We start from the raw sequence: 18,246 nt of genomic DNA, 5'->3' as shown, positions 1-18,246 counted from the left end.
TCTTTTCGAGTAAGCAAATTATTATTTTCCTACTTTTTGTGCTTTACGGGAGGTGTGGTTCAGCTAAGTAGGTGCTTCAAGGTGCCGCCTTTTCCGTGAATGCGTTTGTTGAAAACTTTTGTGTCACTAAAGCTCACTTTTATTTATTTGTTTTTCTTAGGCGTGACTTACTTTTTTAGACACCTGCCTTGCTTTCCCATTTTCCAAAAGTTTTATCAGGTTGCGTTGGTTTATTTGTGGCTCTTACCACGATTAGTTATGGCATGAAAATAGTTTAAAGAAAAAAATGCTTGCTTTCTTATAAAATATATGCCATACAGCTAGCTATCGAACGGCGCTTGAGGTTTTGAGATACCTCACGCGTTCCTCGAACAGTATCAGCAATCCCGTGAATTGGTGGAATTCTATTCTCAACAAGGGAGCAGAGAGCGCAAAAGCTCGAGTAAATTGCTGGAATTCTATTATCTATGAGAGAGCAGCTCAGAGAGCACAAAAGCGAGCATTGTTATCTAAGATGTTGTTTAGATATAATTTTTCAATGAACCACAGGTTGGTCCAGATCGAATGGAAATCTCCAGCAATCTCTAAAGTATTTACTTTAGAAGATTTTTCTAAGGAGTTTTTGTCACTAAATATTTTGTTGTGAATCATTTTTAAGTTTAGACTTATACTACACTAACTACTCAAAGTACTCGAACTGCTCCAAAACTATCTAGCAATCGTTTCCAAGAAGACTGTTATCAAACCTACACTAAGAAGTTGCAGAACTAAGTCAGTAAATTTCCGAAAAAAATGTATGTTTCGAAAAAGTTAGGTTAATTTAGATATGTGTTTTTAAAATATGCCCATAAGCGTCACGGAGAAATGGTGTTTATGAAATCTAGACAAAACTCATCGACATTGGACATGTAAAAAATAATAGTATGCGGATAAGAGTTTCAGAAAGATAAATTAACTCTTTGTAGCCACAAAAAGTACGTTCTGATCTCTAAATATGACAGAACGACAAAAATATCGCATTTTGTTTGGCGCTCTCTGATATATTTAAGCACTGAATTCAAGACTAAAAAGGCTAGGTTTCAATTAAGAGGTTAGGTTAAGTCACGCATAGACCACATTTGGTCCTTTGCGACGATTAAGAGGCTGAATGGGTCTCCTCGAGCAAAAAACGACATATTTTCAATAATTTCTTTTTATATAAAAATTAAATATTTTACTCTACTTTCCTATTATTCCAAAATTACATATTACAAAAATTTTGTGAAGTTTTCGAAAGAAAATATTCAAAACTCGGTCACTAAGACGGTCATTCCCAGCAGTTTCTCGCAAAGAAGGTGGCTCTGCGTGGACGGCAGCACTACTTATAGGATCAACAAAAGGAAAATGATAAACATTGTGCTTTGACTGCGACCATAAGTTAGGTATTGGACAAAGAAAAAGTAAAAGTACAGAAAATTTTATTTTTAGCAGATGTTTTAGCACAGAAATTCAGATTTTGTTGAAAATTGACCGACGTTTTTGTTTTTTAAATAACTGAGAAAAATCCTTCATTCAAAACCTTGTAAATTATGTATATCTCGAAGACTTCTTTCTAAAATGTGTTATTATTGTAGCGGCAGAATCATTCTTGAAGTAATTTCGAGTAATGATGAAGAGTTGACAGTCCTTGGCTGGTTAAAAATTCAGGTTCGTTCCGATTACTTAGACCCCACTGTCATGGGAACGGTAGTTAGGTAGTACGTGGTAGTGTAAAAGTTCATTACCAGCGAGTTCGCGAGGCATCTTCACAATTTACTTTGAAAACACAGTTTCGAGAAAATCATCTTTAAAGTTCTATGTGACTATTTAGCTGAACTCCAGCACGCAGCTTTTCAAGGCCGTAACTCCACTATTACACGGATCAACTTGATCATTTAGGACAACATTTTACAGAGATTATAGAATTAAAAAGACCTTAAAACATTTTTTTTGAAGTGGTGAAACCCAAGAAAACCCTTAATGGCGAAGTGCAGTCTTGAAAATGGCACGAAATTTCAACGAGGAGCTGTAGGTATCAAATTAAACTTCGGTAAGCGCTCAAATAAGGTTCAGCGTGTAAAAATTAAGAAACTTAGTGTTGTTTAAACTACTTAACTACTCTTTTAACTACTTAAGGTCATGCCATGTGATTGGCTCAAAAAATCGACTTCTTTTTTTTCGAAAATTGCTTTCTTAATATGTCCAGAATATGATAGCAAAGTGATTTTAAAAAGTCGAAGTGGCTTAAAATATGAAGCAGTTAGAGCAAGGAGCTGTTCAAAGCGCTGAGGTGCGGACTTGAAACTTTAAACGCGTATTTCTCAAAACTTGTGTTTCTCAAACTTTCCCGCATCGTAGCTCAAAAACGGATTGACTGAATGGTATGAAATTTGTAGGGAACACTCAGCAAATGTAAACGCATGTAATATTATCAAGCAAAACTTCTCTAAATTTCGAGCAAAAACCACAAAAAAAAAACACAAAATTTGCAATTTTTTCAAATGTCTACCCAAAATCCAATTTATGGCATATTCATTTGATAACAGATAGATTGTCAACCAAAAGTACAATTTTTGGTATATTCATTTAATAATATATCATTTCGTGCATTTAGGCTTACAAATCAAAGTGCCGCTAATTTTATTTTACTTCAGATAAGCCAAAAAGTCGGAATCGTGCAGGAAGTGCGATCCAATTTTTCGTGAGTGGGAATGTTCAGCAGACCATAACTCTTGTTCTACACAATATTTTTAATGTAAAAGTTATAATTATGCTATCGATTTATCTTTATCTATAAAAAGTACGTGTCACGTTGTTTGTCCACGATGGACTCCTAAGCTGCTGACTGATTTTTGTAAAATTAGCACACTGTATCGAATTCGAACCAACTTAGAAGATAGGATAGCAAAACAATTCATAAATAATATGGTGAAAGCTCTATTAAATGAACGCCCTATGAAGCGGACAGCTCTATTAACAGTCACTTTAAAAAAATATATTGTACAATTTTTCACTTTCTTAATGAAAAAAATTATATTTGAATTTAAATACTATTTATTTAATTAACAGATTTATAATTCATAACGCAAACAAATTGCCTTTTTCACTTTTAATTAATTTCATAATAAATGTGATTTGATTAGTGAGCAGTTTTTACAAGATAAAATCACATTATGTCAGCGAATTCATGAGAGCAAAAATCATATTTAGTTAATGTTTTAATTTTTGTTTGCTTTGCAGCTTTATAAATTTTAATTAAATGTTATTTCAATACAATTTTGCTTTGCAGGAGACTTTTATACTTTATGCACATAATCATAACTTTTTCAACACTTTTTTTCAAAACATCAATCCATTTAATTGTTTAATTTTTTTTTTTTGGTTAACAAGCCGCCTATCAATTAGGCATCACGCGCTGAAAGCGCATTTCGTACGGCTAATATTTACAGAGCAGAATTAAAATTCTTCACAAAACAACAGACACACACACTCACATGAAAAAAATCTTTGAAAAACATAATAAAATCGATTTTCCGCTGATTAATTCTACAGCATGCGCCCCGCTACTCATTTACGCCGCGCCGTTTATTTGTTCAACTCGTTCAATAGTAATTTTATTGCGCGATTTTTCACCCAAACACAAGCGCTTTGTTGTTTGTGTAACAGTTTTTATTTATTTATTTACTTTTTTAATGAAACATGCACCATTTGTGGCAGCGCGCTTGTGATTTCCCACCATTACTACGAGTATTACTCTCCGAACTGTGCGCTCCCCCAGAAATGCAACAGTGCACCTCCGCTGCGCTGCTGTGCCACTCGCCTATCAGCTCAAACTATCAATTGCAGCTCAATTTATTCGCTGTAAATTCACTTTGATTGCTTCGTTTGTGGCGCGTTGCATTGCAATCGCTGCTGCCGCTGCTGCTGTCCATTTATTCAACCGACGTGTAGTGGACATTTGAAGCTACCAATTTTTCCTCTGTGTGTAGTCCGATTTTTTCAACGACCGCATTGTTACCGATCCAGCGCGTCGCTCCGCGCGGCCACCGACACTCCATTCATCATGCGAAACGCCTAGAAGCTCATCCATCTGCGCGTTCAATCTGCTGTCGGCTTTAACCGCTGCGCAACGCCTATCGGTCGACTGTCGGTTGTCGGTTTGCGCGTCTACTCATCTGTCTATCTGTGGGTTGGTACGTCTCGTCTCATCTCGTCGCGTCTCATCTCTTCCATGCTCATGTCCATCTCACGTTTTATGATGCATTTGGTGTGCCATTTAGTTTTTATGCCTTTTTCCTCTTTCCTCTTTGCACAACAATTCTTCTGCTGTTGTTTTATGTGTTGACTGTCTGACTGACCTCTCCACGTCTCGTATTTGTACACATATCTCTCTTATTGCCGCTCACCCCTGCGCGGCGTGCGTGCACTCCACTCCTCTGCTGTGTGTAATTTATTATTGTTTGCTTTTGTATGTGCGTACAGTCGCCTTCAATAGTATGGTGGCATGGTGTAGTGTTGAGCTGGTGCTCATGTTTTCATGAAAATTTTATAGTCTTGTGCCCCGTGTCGTTGTGTGCGTGTGCGTTTGTTGAAGGTCATTTACGCCTAAATTGAATATGAATTCATTTTTATGCGTTTTATATTAAAAAATTTATGTGCGCGTCGCTCGAAAATATTCTTGGGAAACATGAATGTGTGTGTGTGTGTGCGTGTGCTTAGTTTATGACCCGGCCGTGCGGTTATGACGAAATGGTTTGTTCGCTAGTGATATTGGATTACAAAAACGCCGACTTTTTACCTTAAACGGACAAACACGACTGCCGAGTTCTGAAGCTGTTTGAACCTAATCAAAATAGTGAATTAATTACCAAGCTTTTTAGGTGGAAACTTGTGAAACCAACTGTTAATCGTAAATCAAAAAATTTTAATAAATATCAGTATTCAACAATGCTGTGATTAGTAACATCTATGGCAAATTTAATGGGGTTATATTTCCATAAATGAGAATTTTACACATTTTACACAAGATTACATCCTCTTTGCTTCTTATCTCATTTATCAAGTCTTGGAGATGAATCGGATCACTTGCAGTTTGTTTGTTATACCATAAAGGCATAGCTTTTCATCCCTCTCAATGTGCCTCCATGCATTTAGGCTAGCCAAAAATATCGGTAGTCTTATGTTCAGCAGTTCAGAAGGCATAGCCGAAGTGTATATTAATCGTCTACATAAATTTGCGATAGACTCAAAGCATTTTGTAGGGTTGTAAGCCCCTTTTGATCCATGAGCCAGTATATAGAAGTTTTTAGGTACTACAATGGACCAGCGTTCTAATCTAACCAAATGAGATCCCTAATGATCCCTAATAGAGAATAAAATCGACCTCTTAACCTAAGCTAACCTAACCTACCCCTCTTTAGACTATTAACTATTATGCGTCTACTTAAAAAAAAAAACTCATAAAGAAGTAAAACGAAACAGCGATTTTTTCGATCAGTCTTAAATATGAAGCAGTCGAAATCTCTTCATAGGGGTTGCATTATAGCACATGTAAGTAGACTCATGCCTGGGTGCTATCTGATAAATAGCGAACTTCGAACTTTTCAGCGGTCTTTATCACACTATTTGTTCTCAAATATATTTATTCCAACCATACACTGTGACCAGTGTTCGTTTCTACGACAGTCGAATATACTTAAACCAAAACGGTTCGAATTTCTATTCTGCTAAGGGCTATATACATCGTAGAACTCCTAAAAGTTATTAGATGATTATTTTTGCCCCCCACAACTACAATATGAAGCGCTAGTATTTGAAATCCTGATCTTCTTTAGTGGAAAATCCTTAACTCCGACTGCAGTTCACTGGTCCTACGAGACCGGTGTTAGGCATATCTTCTTCATCGAAGATTAGCTTTTCAGGGGTACTTTTCTGGTTTCTTTAGTGTAAGGTAACTCCATAAACTGTACCCAGTAACTCTTATAGTAAATGAAAGGTTCTCAAGGGACGCAATTCGACAAAACATTATTTTCGGTGCTTAGGAGTTTCCAACAACATACCTTAAACCTTAACGGCGTATTCTATGTAGTCTAGAAATTTGAAAAAATCGAAATTTGTTCATAGTTCGGTAGTTTAGATATTCAAAAATGTCTTCCTTCAAATTATTTCCAAAGTTATAGTCCTTTTAGTGTCTTGGAAACTGGACCAAAATCATATTTTTTCGGGAAACTACTTTTTTTGAGGTGGTGGTCATGATATCGTATGTTCTACTTAATCGTTTTGATAAAAACTCTTTTTTATGCATCTCTCTATCGCGGCTGTCTTGAATTTTGGAAAATTGTAATTTTAAGTATTTTTAAAAAATTCGAAAAGGTCAAAAAGGGGGCAAAAAAAAGAGTAAAAATTTTTTTGATTATTCTGGATAAAGCTCAATCCTATTTTTAGTACATTTTTAGTCTTGAAGATTTTTTTCAATATGTTTGTTCTAGATCACTGTAAGAGCTGGTTTACAGTCCCCCTCCACCAGCCTGCAATTCGACAATTTTTTTATTCTTATTTTGTAATTTTTTTTATTCGTTAAACGTCACAAAAAATTATATTTTTTTATATTTTCTTAAATTGAAAAAATATCTAAAATTTAGGCTTCTTGACCAGAATACCCACTTAAAGTATGAATAAAAGATTTTTAGCTTTAAAGAATTCCGCTAATTATACTTTAGCTGGTACGACACGTTGGAGGATGCAGTCATGTGTAGAAGTTCACGCAAGTGAGGAAAGTTCTCTGATCGCCATTCACTTGGGAGTGGCCAGAAACGATTCTTTCACACATGGCTCAAGCAGCTCATTACTTCCGGTCTTTGACCAAGTATCCTCTGGGTAACCTAAGAACATCCGTTCGAAGGCGAGCCATTGTGAGAAGGCGAAACATCCCCTACATAGGGTTGTGCGCTGGGTTTGGGACCCGCCACGTAAAAATCAGTACCAATGAAAAAGAAAAAGCAGCCTCGGATGGTACGACACGTTACTCTCCCTTTTTTTTTTTGATTCTCTAGATCATCTCGAGTGCTCAGAAACTCTTCACGGTTGGAATCTGTGAATGAATTCTGCCGAGTTGACAGTCTTTGACAAGATAAAAGATCCGAGTCCGTTCCGGTTACGTAACCCGACTGTCGTGGGAACGATGGAATCTGTGAATGGATTTGATTTCTTAAGCAACTGTACACTCGCCAGATTAGAAAAAAAAACCTTTGTCGAGGAGTTGTCCGGAGGTAAACGCGATATCGCATGCTCTCTGTCCTTGTCTATTTTTATTTCGGATATAACGATATTATGCCTGGCGCTCTTAAGAATTCAGAGGATGCGGAATTTAGAAGCTGTTCTGTTATGATCTCGGTTGCACCAGTAAAAGTCTATAACTGCTTCATTTCTGTCTAATACTAGATGGACGAAGATTGCACTGCAACCTTGGGTCTATTGTGCCCTGAACTAATACTAACATGCCTTATACTTGTATATAAGGCTTGTATAACTGATAAGCTTTTCCTCCACAACTACTACCCTCTAAATACACGCTAAATCCTAGCTCATCTATCAAAATATGCTCACACCCACTCTTCCAGTCGATTAATGTATAATTTAGCACGCTCGGTTTTACCGTTATCTGCGGTAATTATCTGCACTACTTTTATTTGCTTGTGGATTTTCCCAAGCAACAGCACGCTCAAGGTCAAATTACAAATTAAACGCAAAATTAAACAAAGCAAAGCAGAGCGAAAATAAAGAAGCGAACCTAAAATGGGAAAAAACAAAGTGTAGAAAATTGCAATGAGGCAAATGTGTAAATAAATAAATGTAGAACTGTTTGTTGTTGCATGTTTAGAAATGGGCGAAAGCAAGCGCTGGGGAATTGAACAAAAACTTTACGAACCAACAAAAAAATTAAAATGTAGCAAGATGAAGAAATATAGGTAAAAGTAATGCAAAACAAGAAAATAATCACCAACAACACAAACAAAAACATGCAATATATTACAAACTAAAACAATGTTTGCATGTAAAAGGTAAAAGCAGAAATTCGGCTTAATGGAAAGCGAAAAGTTGTTTGCTTTTATCGCCAACAAACATGCAGAGCAGAGAGAGAGCGCTTACAACGGCACAAGGATACTGGCACGCACACACACACACGTTGCATGCAGCGAGTGCCGCGAAGGTGCTGAGGGCTGAAAGGGCGATTTGATATAGAAACAAAAAAAAAAATAGTAAAAAAGAACAAAAAAGAAAAAAAAGAGAAAGGAAAAAATAGAAAAAAAAGTAAAATAGAAAGAAAAAAAGTAAAAAACAAGAAAAAAAGTAAAAAAACAAGAAAAAATGAAAAAGGAAGAAAGCAAAAAGGACACCTGAAAACTAATGGTTATGGCCGCACAAAGCCAGGTGTTTTTGTATAAAAGTAGAGAGGCAAAAAACGAAAACAAAAAGTTGCTTGATAAACAACAAACCGGCAGGACTATGAGAAGTGGTGGCAGCGTCAAGGTAGGCTTTCACAAATTGCTGACAAAATAGCAAACTAAAACAAAGTAAAAACATTGTAAATATGTATGTGAAAAAACGGAAGAACGGCACACAGTATTATGCGCAAAAGTTTCGGTGGATGGGCACCAGTATTTTCAGCTGCTTGCGCTAAAGCGCCGTTTTTGTTTTTGTTGCGTTTTGTATTTTTAGAAAATCTTTTGTTTTGCTGCCAGCCAACAAATTAAGCCAGCGCGATATTGAAACCATTTTTCAAGCCAATGAATGTTTTTCGCTACACATTTACCCAGAGACGAGTGTGTGTGTGTGAAAATCATGGGTGTATATGTATGTGTGTGTACATGAGTATTTTACTATTTACTCGCAATGCTTTTACTTTTGCGGTTGCGTTATGGCATGCCAAGCAGCGATTCTTAATCAAATTGCCGCGTAGTTGTTGTTGTTGCTGGCGCACATTGTATATGTACGTGAGTAGTTGTTTGTTGCACAAGTAGTTGGTAGTTTCAGTAGCAAGTGTGTTTTCGTGTTGGCGCAATTACTACAAGTAAATACGAATTGTGCCAGGGTCCTTTTGTGCTCAGGCACACACACACACACATATACACAGTCAAACACACCCATACACATTTATGTATATATCCATGCACGTATGTATATTACACAACGCGTTAGCACTACACATTTACATAGCATACTTTTAAGCGCAAAGTCTATTAATGTCAAGTATACGCCCTCGTGTTGCACATTTATATGCAAATTAAAGGGCGACTGAGCAGCAATTTTTGTTTCATTTTCTTTTCGCTTTGTTTTTGCTATGCTATTGGCATATTGCTCGTAAGACGCCAAAACAGCTGTGTATCAGGAAAGTAAGGTTAGTTCAAGTTAAGGTTAGTTCGGTGGGCAGGTATTGTGGTTGCCAAAAGGTATGCTATAACATATTGGGGGGGATTAGAGTTTGAAAATTAGCACAAAAGATCAACTGTATAATTTAAGCATGGGAAATGTACTACTTTTTCACTACTTTTGGAGTCTTTTTTCTAACAAATTTACTACAATTAGCAGCATTGAAGACGTGAAAGAGGAAAAGTAAAGGGGCTGCTCAAATATTTGAAACCAAAAGTATACCAAAAAACGTATAAACGTTAACTACGACTGCACCGAAGCTATAATACACTGCACAGGTGCGTTTCTTATAGCACAAAAGGGTATAAAAATATCTTAATCTTGAGTTTGAACGGTTAGTTTCTTCTACAACTATATGCTAAAGTAGCCCGTTCTGAATAATTTCTTAGGAGATTGTAGCGTTACCTCGGACAGCAGTATTACCCAAATTTCGTGAAGATATCTTTTCAAATAAAAAAGTTTTCCATACAACAACTTAATTCTGATTGTTCAGTTTGTATGACAACTATAAGCTATAGTGGACCGAGTTCTCACAAATGAGCAGACTATTGGGAAGCGGAGAAAAAAACGTAAATTTCAGTTATCTTGTAAAATAAAAAAGTTTTCTACAACAACTGACGTTCTGATTGTTCAGTTTGTCATGACTACAGTGGTCGATATCGAGTTGGCAAATGAGCAGTCTCATTTGCGAATAGATACTCAAAACTGCGTCGTAAAGTTGGACTTTTCTACAATTTCAAGACGTTTTGACTTACGAGCGCCATTTGTGCTGTTTACAGTAACTTAAAATATTCATTTGTGATGTTTACAGTAACTTAAAAATATTAAGATTGGCCAAATAATGGAATCAAGTCTCGAAATTTTACTTACGAATTCTATTTGTGCTGTTTACAGTAACTTAAAATATTCTAATCGTCCAAAATAATGGAATTAAATCCCCAAAACTTTCGCGCGATTATTTTTACAACTTTCGATGTGATTTAACCTAGCAACAGTGCATCGTTGACCTTAATACAATTTTTGGCGAAGAAACTACAACCAGGACTAGACGGTGGTATGCTAAATTCAATTGAGTTCGTATATCAATCTAAGGCGAATTTCGTTAAGATCGTTGTTGTTCTGGAAACTATTGATATTGTGCTCAAAATGATAAAACATGATCGTCATTTGACCTATCTTAAGATTGAGACAACTATAGACATTAGTTCAGCACGTCAACGCGAAATTTCACACATCCACTGCAACAACTGCACTTTTAAGCACTCAAAACGTCGATGAATCATCCACCGCATAGTCCTGACTTGGTATCGAATGACTTCTTTTTATTCCCGTACGCAAAAAATAAACCAGTGGTTCGTGCTTTTCGACTCCTGAAGTGTTGGTTGAGGCGTTCAGAACGCATGTTTTGGAGATATAACAATAAGAGTGGCAAAAGTGCTACGACTACTGGTTCAAATTACTTCGCATGAAAGGTGTATACTATAGAGCTTATTGAAGAATATTTTGAGAAACAATAAAACGATTTTCGTTGATTAAAATTTGTTTTTGTTTTCTAATGCCGAAATTTAAAATGCAACCTACGTATACCCTGCTTAGGGTCTTAATACTACCGAGACTCGCAACAAGCTCAAAGCACTTCAATTCATTTGTCTAACATCCAGCTAAGCTCAACCGCATTTGGTAAGCTTCCTCATATTCTGTTGCAAGCACTAGTATTTACAGCATTTCTACGGTGAATGCAGTCACAGCTAGCTTTGATGTCAAATCAAAATTATCCTCCACATTTGCATTTCGCCCCTCGCCACGGTATGCCAATATTAACTTAGCTTTCATGTCAACGGCAATCATGAAAATTTTCGTGCTTGAATCAAAAGGATATAATACTTTGAAGTCTATGAATTTTGGCGCTTTGATTTGCATAGCACTTCATAATATGGACATCAATAATACTCGACGCTATTTGCATTGAAATGTTGAGGCACAAAAGCGACAAGAAAAAAATCCTTGGAAATGGAAATCCTGCGCCACTTATGGCAACTCAATTTTCTATGAATTTTTCAAAAGTTCGCACACATTCGCAAGCGTTGCAGTGCCATTTTGCCGCACTTCAATATTTATTTATATTCGTTTTTGCTGCAGCAAAGCGCTGTGTTTGCGAAGCTTTTTGTTGCATATAAATAAATATTTCGTGCTTTGCTTGTTTTGCGTTTGACGCGCTTCTGTTTTGCGGCAAAAAGCGCGTATTTATGTTTTTCGCGTTTTTCGTGTTTAATTTTTGCGCTCCAACGCAGCCGCGCCAACACGTAAGCGTAAACAAATGGCTGTTGATGGCGGCTGTTGACGCATCTCTTTTGGTAAACAAATAAAGCAAGCGCTGCCACAACGACAGCAGCAAAAACATGGATAGCGTGTGTACACACGCGCCGAGAGCGAGTGCAGCTGCAGGGGGGCGTGCAGAACGCGGAGTACGCCAACAGCAGCGGCTAACTGGCGGCGCTGTTGTCAGCCAGCAATCAACGAAGCGGTGCGCCCGCACTTGCTGTTGTTGCTGATGTTGCTGCTGGCTTTATTTGTTTTTGTTGTGGTTGTTTTTACTTTGTTTTGGCTGCTATTGACACAATTTAGTGATATGCATTTCCATTTTCGCTCTGTTACCAAGTTTTAATGCAAGTTTTTGCGATTTAATTTATTTTTCTCCCGTTTTATTTTGAACTCTCTTAAATTTGCTTAGAATTGAGTTTGCATTCCGACTAGCTCTGTGCATACACTTCCACGAAAAGGCTTCCTCTGCTGCATACACGCAATAATTGTACGTGGGGTCCCTGCAGAGTTGCTCGGAAAGCAGTTTGTACCAGGAAAACGTTATTAGCCAATCGTGCGAATTGCTGGTGTAGTTGTGCGTAAGCGTTATGCTCGGTTAGTTGCAAGTTTCTGAGAATTGAAAATTACTCTCAGATCAAATCAGCGATGCAAAATTAAAGCACGAGTCGATCCAATGTCATGTCTATTAATTTTTGTATTTGTGTCTATTTCGAGTCGAAATGAGAATGCTGGTATTTTCAAGGCCACGTAGGAAGTGTGGGTGGGTGAACAAGCAAACTTATTCTGAGAATTCCTCGAGAAACAAGGCTGAAGTCTGAAGCTAAAATTCTGAGAGATAAATTTCCTGAAAACTAACGACTTTTCAACGGTTGCTTGATTGGTGTGGTTGAGTGAAAATACAGTCTCAAGAGCGTCGGATCGTAGGCGGTCACTCTTAGTCTCATTGCTCGCCTGCTGGTAACTAATTTAAGCCTTATCCAGCAAATTCGAGGATTGGTGGATTTAGTAAAAAATCTGATTCGAGTCGGGCATTCGCTTAGATAAGGTTTCAACGTCTCCTTATTCTCTATCCATGCTCCGCATTCCGCCGATATCACTTTTCCCCATTTTCTGAAGCTCGGAACTTAAGGGTAGGTGTTCTGTGCGGACCTCTACAATGTTACGGATAGACACGAGCAAAAAGCTCCTACTTCTAGGTAAAAGGGATCTTATTTGCCTAGAGGTTGGAGCTTTTTGGTCTGTCCACCATCATCACTACTCCAATGTGACTTAATGGCAAGGCCTGTATTGTTTATGTTCCAAGACCTGAAGTGTTCCTCTAGGTTCCAGCGTCAAACAACCATTGAATAAGCTGAATGACCTAATGCCGCTTAGAGGTATTGTGTCTCCAGCTGCTGCCGAGCGGGCCAGCTCATCTACCTTTACATTTCCTTCTGTTCTTAATGATCGCGTATACATGTGACATTAACCGAGTTACCTACTAAAAGTCTAGCTTTTCCTTGCTTGCAGAACCTCACGATATGGGGCATAGTATCTTCTGCTACAGTTTTAGATTCGAAGGACTTTGGAAACTCGGATCTCAATATGTTCCCTTCGACTTGGCTTTTTAATCTAACATAACTCCAAATTATTTGACAGAGCTCGAGACTACAATAGTTCCTATACTTGTCGACGGTACTCACACAAAAAGCTAAGGCTTTTCACACATTTAGAAGATTATCTAGAAGAAGCTTGGATATTCCATCAAATTACCTCACATGCCACCCTTTTCTCTCTAGCAGGCAGTAAAGAGGAAAGGAATCAAGTTGAATTAGTTATTTAGAATTTCGTCAAAAGACCACATTTCTCAGCCGTCAAATTGTGATTTATCCCACTTCACACAATGTACAGCAATTCTCAACTGAAGCGTGATTTTTGAGTATTTCATGACAGATTTACTTTTTATTCCTGCATTATGCTGCGATGTGCAAAAATTAATGGCAACATCACGTTTTCAATTTACCTGCCGCGTTTGCAGTGTCTACGTTTGGAAGTGGCGTATTTGCTCAACACTGAGGGCAATGGTAACGGTAAAGCAATATAACAACAATTGCAGCTTTCACTTGCAGCCGCCTCGTTGATATTTTTGTAGTTAGCCAGCCAACACCGTTATTATACGCTGACCTGACCGACCGAGCAACGATTTTGTTTTTATGCCCCAACAAAGTAGCGCAAAGCGGAAGGAGTTCGGCGTTTTCACAGTTTTTTCACGATTTTCTTGCTAACTGCGCCCTTTGCTGGGCAAATGGTTTGGTGTAGAGAAACAAAACAAGAAAAAAATATAGTAAAAATTCGCAAAAATGTCAACGGTGCGCACTGCTGGACGAGCTGCTTGGTGGGGTTGCTTGGTTGCACGTATAGCCAGTATTAGGCGAAACTTAATTGCATTTGCTTATTTTTCTGCTCGACTGCAGGGCTTACCTTTCATGCGCGCGTTGTTCAACGCTTTAGAATGTTGACTATTTCGCTCCCCACTCTTTGCTGGCTTTCATTTTATTCAGCCGAAAAAATTTTCAATTTAACAGCTTGTCAGTCAACCCTTTGCCACCTCGCTAAGCAAAGTTTTTTTTTTTTTTTTTCTTTCAAAACACTAACATACAAACACATTGCTTTGCATTCCTAGTATGGAAATTCAATTACGACATTTTTCACTTTCCATTTAGTTATTTTCATTTTTGTTTGCTGGCCTTTTATTTAAAATGCAATAAAGCCAATTTCATTTAATTGACTATTTAAAATTTCATTTCGCAGTTGCGGCGAATGCTGCGCTCTGAGCGAGCATCTCATCTCTATCGAGCGGTAATTATTTGCAGCGCTGCCGGTGCGCTGCCTAATTTGCTTAATTGACCCTTGTCAATGGCGGTCGCCTAGATTTTTCTTCGCGCTGCGGTTTTTTACGAATATTTTGCTAAAAAAATTATATAATTTATGTCCATTTTATATAAAATTGTCGTAGAAAGTGTTGAGTAGAATAATTCAACGATTACAGGAGGCAACAAATCCGAGCAAATCGGAGGGGAAAATTTCCTACCTGTTAGGAAATCTTAACTAACATTTTCGGTCTTAGCAACCTATAAATTTTTGTTTGATCCAACAGATGGCGCTATAATCGATGTAGTTCAAAATGTATCATTTGTGTTCAAAAAATAAGTTAAAAAGCTACTTCGAATGGTATATCTTTACAAATGCATAACGGAAATCTTTTAGGGGTTGAAATATGTCTAAACCTAAAAAATTTTCTGACAACTTTTGCTGTCCAGCTGGTAAATACACTAATTGACAGACGAGTATGGAGTTCAAACTAAAAAATAAAAAAGGTTCTACCAAACTAGGAAAACGAATATTTATAGCTTTATTCTGATATATTTCAGTTTTAATACGCAAGTCCGGGTCAAATTTGATCTTAAGTGTATGCAACATTTTCCAAATACAGTGAATGCTTGGTCAGTCCCAATATATTTTGATGTTTTGTAAAGGAAATATATTAAACTGGTCCTGCCAGTGGCTGCTTATGGGAGATTCTACTATAACTAATATGTATACATGTACATATGTATGTATGTGTTCAACTCGAAAATGAAGAAGACATCGAACTTATCATGAACATAAAAAAAGTTCTACCAAACTAGGAAAACAAATGTGTACAGTTTAAATGAGCAAGTCCGGGTCAAATTTGATCTTGAGTGTATATAAAATTTTCCACCATTTCCATGAATGCTTAGTCGATCTTAACATTTTTTAATGTTTTGTAACGACAATCTATTGAACGGACAAATGAACAGAAAGGCTGGTCCTGTCAGTGTCCACACTGCAATATGTGTCTAACTCAAAAATAGAATAGATCAAACTTCTCATGAACATAAAAAAGTACTACCAAACTAGGAAAACAAATATTTATAGATTAAGTCTGCGCGCGCAGTTTAAACGGGCAAGTCCGGGTCAAATTTGATCATGAAAGCATGCAAAATTTTCCAAATACAGTGAAGGCTTGCCGTTTCCAACTTTTTTGATATTTTTTATGGACAATCAAAATCTGTTAAACGGACAAACGAACAGAAAGGCTGGTCGTGCCAGTGTTCGTTTATGGGAGATTGCATTGTGTTTATGTATGTCTAATTCGAAAATTAAAGAATTCAGCCGATTTATTTAACCGATACGTGATGCAAGATATTTTTATAAAAAAAAAAGATATTTACTAATCGAAAAATGTGAAGGAAAGGTGTCAGATCAGTAAATTATAGACAAAATTTAGATGTTTGCAGTAAAATAAAGAAAATTTTCCTAGAGTGGCTGTAAAATACTCTAAACCCACTGACTATTAAACACTAAGAAATCAGTGGCCATATATATATATAGAATAATCTAAAAGAGCTATTCAATTACTAAAAATCTTTCAAAATTTTACTTACATCATTTGTGGCGCCTTAAATATTTCAGAAAAACCTGCAAAAATAAAATAAAAATTTAATTATTACTTCTGGATAGTAAATTAAAATCAATTAAAGTTAAAATAATAATGATAGATAATATACACAAATAATCTGACAATTACAAATTATTCGAAAGCAATTAAATGGCGCAAACATAAAATCTGCACGGAGCCACCGCTGGCAGCGCTCATGCGACCTCTCGTAGCGATAACCCACTTAGTGCATTATAAGCTTAATTATAGCTGTAAGCACGATAGCCCGAGCTAAAATTAAAATAATATTTGCAGTTCAGAAAACTTGTATATGTATATGTATATACATATATATAATATAACTATTTATCTGCATACACCAACAAGTTTACCATGTGGTTATAAATAAGTCATTAGAGAAAGTCAAATGGAACTATTTTAATAAAAGTTTTGACACAGCAAAGCTCTGATGCGGGCTAGGTAAACAAAAATAAACGATTAGCGTTTCCTGCCACACAAAGCAAAGGACACGCCTACTTAACAAAAATTATAGAATGCTGAAGAAAATATTAAGGCGAGTTTCATGAATGTTTTGAGTCAAGGATTATTGTGATTAAAACCAACCTTAGCGTCAGGTAGGAGATATGAAATACTTGTTGTCTAGCACCCAAATACTTGAGAGAATCTCCAAAGTAAGCGCGTATAGGAAAAAAAGCAAAAGCAGTTATAATAGCAACAAATTAGATAAAGATCGAGGAAATAGTGAAATTCTTTGCCGAATCTGAGTAATGTTGCTGACATTCTTAAAAAAAAGCTTAGAAGACCTTTATGAATACCATAGAATTGAAAAGTGAAGGGTGTGTTCTAGCATTGATGTCTCGAACCATGTTAAATTGGAAGCTGATGTGTGAAAGATTCGGCGATACACTGGCAGACATCACAAAACCAACTTAAATAATAACGAATGATCCAACTAGAGGTACGTTATTCAATAGCCTTTTTTTGCAAGATCACGCGTGAGTCGTGTGAAGAAAATATAGCAGCCGTTGCTGAAAGTGTACACGAAGACCTTGGAGGATCGATTCGGCGCCGTTCGCAACAGCTCGGACTGACGTATGGACCGACATGGCGAACGTGGAGACCTTAAATTGAAAGCGTACAAAATACAGCTTGTGTAAGAACCGATGGCGGTCGACCTTCCCAAGCGACGTCGCACCGCTCTGTGGGCTCTTGAAAAGTTCCAAGAAGATCCGACGTTTTCAAGCTAAATTTTGTTCAGCTCTGACGCTCATTTCCGGCTCGAAGAGCAACATGAAGAGATTCAAGAGCTGCTATTTCATTAAAAAAAATCATCGGTCCATATTTCTACATGAAATTGAAGCTCTTGTTCTCGGCGGCATTTGGTTTCAAGAAGACGGCGCCACTTCCCACACATCGCATTAATCAATGGATTAATGGAGAGAACATTTTGGTGAGCAGGCAATTTCCCGTCTTAGGCCGGTCGATTGGCCACAAAGATCGTGTCATATCACACCGTTAAACTTTGTCCTGTGGGGACATATAAAGTCTAAAGTCTATGCGGACAATCCCACTTCGATTCAGGTATTGGAGCAAAACATCACGCGTGTTATATGCCAGTTACCACTCGAATTGCTCGAAAGAGTCACCGAAAATTGGTCTGAACGGATGGACAATCTGAGACGCAGCTGCGGCCAACATTTGAAAGAGATAATTCTCAAAAAATAAATGCCAAAGATTTTTCTTTCGAATGATTATAAACATTCTCCATTAAATTTGAAGTTTCTGTGTTTTCTTTAAAAAAGCAGGATATCGAGGAATTGGATCAGTTTATATATAAAACCACTTTTTTCTTTTTTTCAAATATATGCAGTTAAGAAGTTGATCAATATCCGATCCGGGCAGTTAGTAAAAAAAATAACTTGTTGGTCCATTAGTTGGAAATTCCAGGTATTTCAATGTCCACTCAGATACTATTTTCCACAAGCTAAACACCTGACCACAACAACCTTAAAACT

The 18,246-nt window shown here is 37.1% G+C and overlaps 1 protein-coding gene and 1 long non-coding RNA gene across 3 annotated transcripts in view; one reads left to right on the top strand and one right to left on the bottom strand.

Moving 5' to 3' along the window:
• LOC126755388 (7SK snRNA methylphosphate capping enzyme bin3) overlaps positions 1-18,246 on the bottom strand; it is a 147,978-nt gene that overhangs the window by 41,306 nt on the left and 88,426 nt on the right. For both annotated transcript variants that reach the window (XM_050467927.1, XM_050467928.1), the window contains one exon: positions 16,218-16,251. The gene's annotated coding sequence lies outside the window, so the exon portion shown is untranslated. The remainder of the gene's footprint in view (positions 1-16,217; positions 16,252-18,246) is intronic.
• LOC126755401 (uncharacterized) overlaps positions 1-18,246 on the top strand; it is a 143,413-nt gene that overhangs the window by 100,864 nt on the left and 24,303 nt on the right. The window lies entirely within an intron of this gene.

Source organism: Bactrocera neohumeralis, chromosome 4 (assembly GCF_024586455.1).
Source record: "Bactrocera neohumeralis isolate Rockhampton chromosome 4, APGP_CSIRO_Bneo_wtdbg2-racon-allhic-juicebox.fasta_v2, whole genome shotgun sequence".
Lineage (NCBI taxonomy): Eukaryota > Metazoa > Arthropoda > Insecta > Diptera > Tephritidae > Bactrocera > Bactrocera neohumeralis.
Note: the sequence above shows the minus strand (reverse complement) of the source record. Positions and strands in the feature narration are given on the sequence as shown.